At 44.0% G+C, this 9,680-nt stretch overlaps 1 pseudogene; it reads left to right on the plus strand.

The window, feature by feature from the left end:
• Window positions 1–345: 345 nt before the first annotated feature.
• Window positions 346–2,599, plus strand: LOC143218416 (glutamine synthetase 2 cytoplasmic pseudogene; annotated as a pseudogene).
• Window positions 2,600–9,680: the final 7,081 nt, after the last annotated feature.

A 9,680-nucleotide genomic window follows, 5' to 3' on the forward strand; every position in this document is an offset into this window, starting at 1 on the left:
ATTTATAGTATTTTAGTTGTTGTGTATATAATATATGTATTTTAGTAGTGTATTATATCTGAATAGTGTACACATATATATTAGCATTGTAAATAGTGTAATAGTGTAGTGTGTGAATAAATTATTTTTTTGTTACAAAAGGTATTTTTTGTATTAAATATACTATAAACGAGAGACTAACATTAAAAATACATAAAATAATTTATACAGAATAAATATACTAATAAATAATAAATAACAATAATATAACATTTAATAAAATATTACATTTAAGTAAGCTGACATAATTGCGCGCTTATAGCCACGCGCCGTTTCACCGCAGCGCGCCGCGCCGTATTCCGACGAACGACCGCGCTAGTGGAAGAGCACCACTGGCGTCAACGCATGTCGGGCGAAGATATTTTGCTTTCTGGTTCGGTAAAAACGTCGACCATGCAAACTTCACAGGGGGGTTTCTCAAGATAAAAGTCTGCTCTTTCGCGTGGTATAGTTCAATTTTTCGCTGGACCCTTATTTTTTGAGATAAATTCGAAAATATCCGCAAAAATTGGTGCAAAAGTGGTGCATCTCCGTCTTTAATCATTGTTTAAACATGTTTAAACAATCATAATGTATTAATATTGGATATCACTGTATTCGGGAAAGTCTACAGAATCTTTTGCTGTAAACAACAATTCAATATCTTTTATAATAACATCGCAATATTTGTTTAAAGTTGAAAAATATGTTTTTTTTTCAAAGCCATGATTTTCAAAAACTGGACGTATAGGGAAAAAATTAAAACCAGATTCAGAATCAGCGCAAAAAACTCTATAAGAAGGACCCAACAGTATATTGAAATCACAAAAAAAGTTGAAATTTGTTGGACAGTGTAATAGGAACAAGTTCGCGGGAATGTCTCTTTATTAAATCATCAGTCTTTGCTTCTACAAATCTTTAGAGCTTCTCACCGACTCTGTCTTCGGTACGCCTTTTTATCGTTTTTCCGAAAGGCGGATTCTAAACACTAAACTGCACTGATTGGGCAGTTGAATACAATTGCTTCCAATCAGGCAGTTTTCTCGTTTTGGACACTCCCACCATCCTTGCGTCCGAGGCGCGCTTTTTCGGGGATGCTGAAAGTGACCATGAGGGGAGTGGTGCATCTCCGTCTTTAATCATTGTATAAACATGTTTAAACAATCATAATGTATTAATATTCATCACTGGATATCACTGTATTCGGGAAAGTCTACAGAATCTTTTGCTGTAAAGAACAATTCAATATCTTTTATAATAACATCACAATATTTGTTTAAAGTTGAAAAATATGTTTTTTTTTCAAAGCCATGTTTTTCAAAAACTGTGCGTATAGGAGAAAAATTAAGGACAGATTCGGAAACAGCGCAGAAAACTCTATAAGAAGGACCCAACAGTATATTGAAATCAAATTTGGTGTTGGACAGTGTTATTAAAAATCCCCCATTATCGAGAACGCGCATCCCGCACCCTTGGAATCCAGAAAAAAAGGGGTCTATCCCCTTAACACTAACCTATCATTACCGGTCGAATGACCGTTCCCACATTTTGTATTTTACAATTACTGAATTTATAAAAATCGTTCCATTGGAAATGATTATACACGATTCTATATTTAAGCACACAGTATGTAGCTACACAATGTAGCCATTTTTAGTGCTCGGCAGATTTAATGTTAAAGCCGGTGAATTCGGTGAATCAGCGGGACACACGTTATTATAAGTAACTCGCTCGACGATCTCTCACGAGTTCCTCCATTGTTTTCAGAATTGCTAATTTGGACGTACGATGGAAGCTCAACGTACCAGGCAGACGGGGCGAACAGTGACATTTACTTGTGTCCGGTGGCGATCTACAACGACCCATTCCGTCGGGGGAACAACAAGCTGGTGCTGTGTGACACCTACCACAGCGATAAGACCCCGACAGCCTCGAACAAGCGGTTCAAGTGCAATGAGGCGATGGAGGCGGTCAAGAACGAGGATCCGTGGTTCGGTATCGAGCAAGAGCATACTTTCCTGGACGTCGATGGTAGGCCGAAGCACGGGTTCCCGGGTCCCCAGGGACCTTACTACTGCGGCGTGGGAGCCGATAAGGTGATCGGCCGCGAGATCGTCGAGGCCCATCGGGCTTGCCTTTACGCGGGCGTCAAGATCGCTGGGACTAACGCTGAGGTGATGCCGTCCCAATGGGAGTTCCAGGTCGGCCCTTGCAGCGGCATAGCTGCTGGTGACGATCTCTGGGTCGCCAGGTTTATCTTGCACCAGGCGGCCGAGGAGTACGGCGTGGTCGTGACCCTTGACCCGAAACCGATGGAAGGCTCATGGAACGGAGCTGGCGCGCACACCAACTTCTCGACGAAAACGAAGGACAACGAACGCCGTCTCACCGGGAAATGCGAGACAAGCAGTATACATGATTTCAGCGCCGGTGTGGCTAATCGCAACGTCAGCATTCGTATTCCGCACGGCGTCGCCGAAGACAAGAAGGGATACTTGGAGGATAGGAGACCCAGCAGCAACTGCGACCCATACGCGATCTGCGAGGCCCTCGTCCGGACCTGTGTTCTGAACGAGTAAACGGCTGGACCGATTGCTCGCGCGCGTGGCCATAAAGATCCCATCGTTTTGGGAGAAGAACCCGCGGATTTGGTTCCAGCAGTTGGAATCCCAGTTCATTCTGTCCGGAATAACGCAGGACGCCACGAAATACCACTACGTCACGGCGAACCTGGAAAATAAGTACGCTGACATAGTGGTCGACATCATCGGAAACCCACCGGCGGCGGACATGTACGAGACTCTGAAGACCGAGCTCATCCGGCGGATAGCAGAGCAGGACATCCGGAACCTCCTCGAGCACGTGTTCCTGCGGCGTCTGCAAAGCCTCGCCGGCGGTACCGTGACGGACGAGTTCCTCAAAACGCTGTGGATGTCGCGCTTGCCGACGGGCGCGCAAACAGTGCTGGTAACGCGACAGAAGGACCCGCTTTCCGACCTCGCAGCCCTCGCCGATACCGTCATCGAGGTGTCGTCTCGCCCGCAGGTAGCTGCAGCGTCGACAAGCCGAACGGACGATACCCAAGCCGCGATAGCGGAACTTGTTGGTGTGCAACGATTGCCACTTCTATAACTGTAGGTTTAAGGGGCGGTTTACAGTCCTTAGGTATAAGCGACCCTTGCAGAAAGGAAAAGGCGAGGACCGAAGTCAGTCGCAAGGAAACCGTCGAAGGTAGCACGTCGTCACATTTTCGTAAAGAACCATTTGCTGTATTTTAGTCATAAAGTTATATGTACTTAACTTCACGTATCTTTAACACTGTACACGCGATAGTGTGGGATTCTACTACTCTAATAAAGTCTAACAGGTTATGGGCCCAGGATCCAGTGTTTTAAGGTGTGTAAACTAGTTGTGTGCAGACTAAATACAATTAAGGACATTGACATTTCTGTTGGAGAAACATAAAGTGAAATTATGGCAGACAGTGCGGGATTTCGTTTCGCTATACAGAAATTGAATGGTGAAAACTACCCAGTATGGAGCTACAGAGTGGAACTCCTACTGATCAAGGACAATTTGTGGGACGTGATTAAGGCAACGCCGGCTACAGTGGATGCTGGATGGTCAAAAAAGGATGACCAAGCACGTGCTACCATTGGATTGTTGGTAGAAGACAACCAATTGCAGCATATAAGGACCGCTAAGACAGCACGAGGCGCATGGAATGCATTGAAGGAATATCACCAGAAAGCTACTTTAACAAGTAAGGTATTTTTGTTAAAACGAGCATGCAGGATGGTGCTCAAGGAAGGAGGTGATATGGAAGAGCATATTACGACATTTTCAAGCTATGTCGATCGACTGGCAGCTCTCGGACAAGAGTTACCTGACAATCTCGTAGCAGCACTCCTATTAGCGAGCCTACCAGAATCATACGAAACTCTAGTAACGGCATTGGAAAGCAGATCGGAATGCGAACTCAGTACTCAGTTTGTGAAAAGCAAACTAATAGATGAGTATAAAAGACGTAAGAGCTCAAGGGACACACAAGAAAATGCTGAAGAATCAGCTATGAAGACCGCATTCATGGGCAACAGCGGTGCGCAACCGAAGAAAAATTGTTTCTTCTGCAAGAAGCCTGGACATTTTAAAGGTGAATGCACAAAGTATAAGGTTTGGAAGACTAAACAAGAAAAGGCCAATAAAGCGTCCGATGAAAAGCCTTCTACAGATTACTGCTTTTACATGAAGGACAGAACATCGAAAGAAGCATGCTTCGGGGCGAAGACAATAAAAAGAAAAATGAATTCTTGGATTGTCGACTCCGGCGCAACGAGCCACATGGCAACATCGAGGGACTTCTTCAAGGATTTCGATTCTGGCAGGAAGGGACACGTTTGTCTCGCGGACGAAGAAAAAACAGCTAAAGTGGAAGGCATCGGTTCAGGTATAATTCGGTACGCTGCGGACTCGGAGAAAGTTGGGGAAATCCCAATACAGGATGTGCTTTACGTTCCGACCCTAGGCTGTAATCTATTGTCTGTGAAAAGATTAACTAGAGACGGGTATAAACTCGACTTCGAGAGGGAACAGTGCCGAATCCTCAAGGACGAGAAACTACAGGCAACGGCAAGACTGTCTCCAGACCTGTACAAATTAGAAACGGTCGAAAGGGTCTACGCGGTCAATGAGGCCATAAATTCGGGACATACAGATAACTGTCAACATTCATGGCATCGGCGCTTTGGACACCGTGATCCGGTCGCTATCAAGGAGATGGCTGAAAAAGGTCTAGCGACAGGTATCAAGGTAAAGGACTGTAAAACGCGCGAGACCTGCGAGTGTTGTATAAAGGGCAAAATGGCACGGATACCGTTTCCCAAGGAATCAACCAACAGGAGTGAATCATTTCTGGACCTGATTCACACAGACGTTTGCGGACCAATGCAAACCGTAACTCCAGGTAACAGGAAATATATTTTATCAATCATTGATGATTTCTCAAGATATTCTCATATTTATCTGATGAGTTACAAAAGTGAAGCTGCAAGATTTATCAAGGAATTTGTAGAAATGGTAAAAACTAAATTCAACAAAAAACCTAAAGTTATAAGGTCAGATCGAGGAAGGGAGTACATAAACGACGATCTGCAGTCATATTTAAGGAAGGAAGGTATTCGATCTCAATTTACGGCTGCATACTCACCACAACAAAACGGAGTTGCAGAGAGAAAAAATAGGTCATTGCTGGAAATGGCAAGATGTTTGCTGCTGGATGCACATATGGAAAAGAAGTATTGGGGTGAAGCGGTATGTACCGCAAACTATTTACAAAATAGGTTGCCCACAAAAGCAACAGGGAGAACTCCATACGAACTATGGTTTCGTACAAAACCAGATGTGAGCAATTTACACATTTTTGGCTGCGAGGCATATGTACACATCCATAAGGAACAGCGGAGAAAATTAGACGACAAGGCAGAAAAGTTTATTTTCGTAGGATACTCGGAAGAATCGAAGGCGTATCGACTGTTGGACATCCAAACTAACCGGATCAAAATTAGTCGAGATACGATTTTTCTTGACAGAATTCGCGAAAAGGGAGTAAATAGCAATAAGCCACCGCACGATGAAGTTATTTTCCAGAGGACTAATCAGGAGTCATCAACAGAAGATGTCATCGAGGAGGAGTCATCAACAGAAGATGTCATCGAGGAGGAGTCGTCAACAGAAGACAACACGGAGGATACTTTCTACTCTGAAGATGAAACAGAAGATAGCAATTTTGACGTCAATATACCTAATACAGGGGAAAATCAGACGCAGCGCAGACATTCTGAAAGGACAAACAGAGGTGTGCCACCAGACAGGTACATGGCCGCATCACTAAAGGTAATGTCAAATGAAGGCAGTGAACCCCGAAATTTCAAAGAGGCTCTATCGGGATCACATAAAGACAAATGGAAGAATGCCATTGAAGAGGAAATGAAATCATTAGAAGACAACGAGACGTGGGACATTGTGCCCAAACCGAAGGATCGAGAAGTCGTCACTTGTAAATGGGTTTTCAAGTTAAAACGGAACGCCGAAGGGAACATTGAAAAGTACAAGGCCCGACTGGTTGCACGTGGGTTTTCACAGAAATATGGAACAGATTACGACGAAGTCTTTGCGCCCGTAGTAAGGCAAACTACCCTAAGGACACTTTTAGCCATCGCAGGTAAGAAGGGTATGACAATAAAACACTTCGACGCGAAGACAGCATTCCTGAATGGAAATTTGACGGAGACCATCTACATGAATCAACCCGAAGGTCATGCCATACCTGGCAAAGAGGATTATGTCTGCAAATTGAAGAAAAGCATCTATGGATTAAAGCAGGCAGCAAAAGTGTGGAACGATAAACTAAGTGACTTGCTAAAGAAACACGGGTTTAAACAAAGCAAGGCAGATGCATGTCTATACATAAAGTGTAGTGAAGGTGAAGTGATTTATGTGATAGTTTACGTAGATGACATTTTAATAGCGGCAAGAGATGTGAACAATATAGATAAGGTAGCATATTGTTTGAAAAGGTACTTTCATCTTAGCGATTTAGGTCTATTGAAGCACTACTTAAGTATAGAAATTAGAAAAGATAAGGACGGTTTTTACTGCATGAAACAGACCGAATATATTAAGAAAATTTTAAATCGATTTGGCTTGCAGGATGCGAAAAGTTCTAGTATACCATTGGATTTAGGCTATATGAAGAGCAGGGATGGTTTATTGCCAATGCCAGATAGTAATAAGTATCAACAATTAATCGGTGCGTTATTATATTTAGCGGTTAATACTAGACCAGACATTTCAGCGAGCGTTGCGATCCTAAGTCAGCATAACAAAAATCCTACTGCGGCTGATTGGACAGAGGCGAAAAGAATTGTTCGTTATTTAAAGGGAACTACAAATTACGAACTAAGACTTGGTAAACGGGACGATAAGAGTGGTTTAGTGGGTTTCGCAGATGCAGATTGGGCTCAGGATAAGACAGACCGAAAATCAAATAGTGGTTATTTATTTCAATACTTTGGAGCACCAATAAGCTGGGCCTGTCGGAAACAACCATGTGTAGCCTTATCGTCTACCGAGGCGGAATATATTGCACTTGCCGACGCATCACAGGAAGGTGTCTGGATACGGAATCTGCTGGAAGATTTTCATAGGAAAACAGAAGAAAGGACAACAATTTACGAGGACAATCAAAGTTGTCTTAAGCTCATTGAGAACAAGAAGTTTAGTAACAGAACAAAACATATAGACACTAAGTTCCATTTTGTTAAAGAATTAAAGGAGCGAGGAATTGTTGATTATAAGTATTGTCCAACTGATGACATGCCAGCGGACATGTTAACGAAACCGTTAGGAAAGGTAAAATTAAAGTATATGGCGGAGCGTTGCGGATTAATAGGCTAACAATTGAATGCGGATAAGTGACCATCGTTGAGGAAGGGTGTTGGTGTGCAACGATTGCCACTTCTATAACTGTAGGTTTAAGGGGCGGTTTACAGTCCTTAGGTATAAGCGACCCTTGCAGAAAGGAAAAGGCGAGGACCGAAGTCAGTCGCAAGGAAACCGTCGAAGGTAGCACGTCGTCACATTTTCGTAAAGAACCATTTGCTGTATTTTAGTCATAAAGTTATATGTACTTAACTTCACGTATCTTTAACACTGTACACGCGATAGTGTGGGATTCTACTACTCTAATAAAGTCTAACAGAACTCCGTCGCGAAATCGCCGCTCTCCGCGTCGGAATGGACACCCAAATCTCGCGGCCCTCGCGGAAGAAGGACGTCGAAATCGCGAGACCGAAGCGATGAGGTACCACCTGGTGATGGCAGGTGCTGGTGCTGTTCCCACGCGACGAGAAACCGGCGGGACGGTCGTTAATGGCGGCGAACGACTCTGCGCCGTCTACAAGCCGCCTTTTCGTGACTGACCATAGCATGAAAATCATATTCATGGTGGACGCAGGATCCGACCTGTGCGTTTTTCCGCGTTCGCGTGTGAGTGGTGCACGCGAAAGGACGACATACGAACTTTACGCCGCGAACGGCTTGACGATTGCGACGTACGGCTCCGCGAGGTTCACGTTGAACTTCGGCCTGCGTCGGGTTTTTTCGTGGCGGTTTGTGATAGCGGACGTTACCACTCGGATGATCGGCGCCAATTTTTTGAGCCATTACGGACTCCTCGTCGATATGCGCGCGAAAAAACTAACGGACGGTGTTACGACCCTGACGGCGGCCGGCCGCGTGGTGATGTGTTGTGCCGAGAGTGTGAAGGCGATTTCCGGAGAATCCACCTTCCACAGGATTCTCGCAGAATTCCCGGACCTCACGCGGCCGTCGGGAGGACACCGCACGGCCAAACACGCGACGAAGCACCACATCCGGACGACACCTGGCCCGCCGGTATCGTGCAAGCCCCGTCGGTTGGCGCCGGATAAGCTCCGCATCGCGAAGGCCGAATTCGAAGCAATGGTGAGGGACGGAACAGCGCGACGATCCGAAAGCTTCAAAGTTTAGAAATTAGTAAAATAGATGTACAATGGCTCCAAGTTTTAGCTGAACGTTGGGCTGCTCCCCTCACAGGTTTCGTGAGAGAAGGTCAATATCTTCAGGTATATACGAATTTGTTGGATAAAATATTTAATAACAATGTAGAAATGTGTTAGAAATGCTAGGTATATCATAATGATTATATTTTCAGACTCAACACTTAAAGTGTCTTGTAGAAGATAAGAAGGAAATTAATCAACCTGTCCCAATAGTTCTTGCGATAAGCACAGAAGACGCTGGTTGCGTTTAATAATTACAACTACAGGAGAAGTACTCGAAGTATTTTAAAAATCGTACAGAATGGCAGACTATATTATCGGCAACACGAAACCGGCAGATGTACTATTACCGGATGACGGGCTTTCGGCAGCGCAACTGTTTGCCAACGGTGACGGTCTTACGTACAACGATTTTATTATCTTGCCGGGATACATTGACTTTACCGCCAACGAAGTTGAGTTAGTGTCGCCGTTAACCAAGAGGATCCTCCTCAAGGCGCCTCTCGTTTCATCTCCCATGGACACGGTCACGGAATCCGACATGGCTATTGCCATGGCCCGTTCGAAATTGTTGCCTTATTTATTAATATTCTCCTCGAAACACTCAAAAGTAAACACTAAAATAAACTCAAACTTTCTCTCTTTTTCTCTCTCTCTCGCCTTACAAAATACTCCTATGCTATTTTACACTTATTTCTACAATAAATTTTCAAAAACGCAGAGAAAAAAAAAACAAAACCCCGCTAAGTTTTTAACCTTAATTCTATTTATTTATTCTATTCTAGTCTTACTTCACTACTATTTCCGAAAATCTTACTATATTATGTAGTCCGGAAACTTCTGTTACGTGCTATTTAGCTCTTATCAAAAGTTTCCGGACACGAAAAAATTTTGAGTTTTTTTAAAAATTTCTTTACCCGAAGAATGCGGAACTCTTGGAGGTCCGACCCTCCGAATCAGAGCCTCTAAATCCTTTTTTTATTTCGTCCGGAAAACTTCCGAAACGACTCGTTTCCTAAGTCTCCGGACACTTTCCACAGTGAAACCCTAGGACTTGTCCGG

The sequence above is a fragment of the Lasioglossum baleicum genome, chromosome 19 (genome assembly GCF_051020765.1).
Source record: "Lasioglossum baleicum chromosome 19, iyLasBale1, whole genome shotgun sequence".
Classification (NCBI taxonomy): domain Eukaryota; kingdom Metazoa; phylum Arthropoda; class Insecta; order Hymenoptera; family Halictidae; genus Lasioglossum; species Lasioglossum baleicum.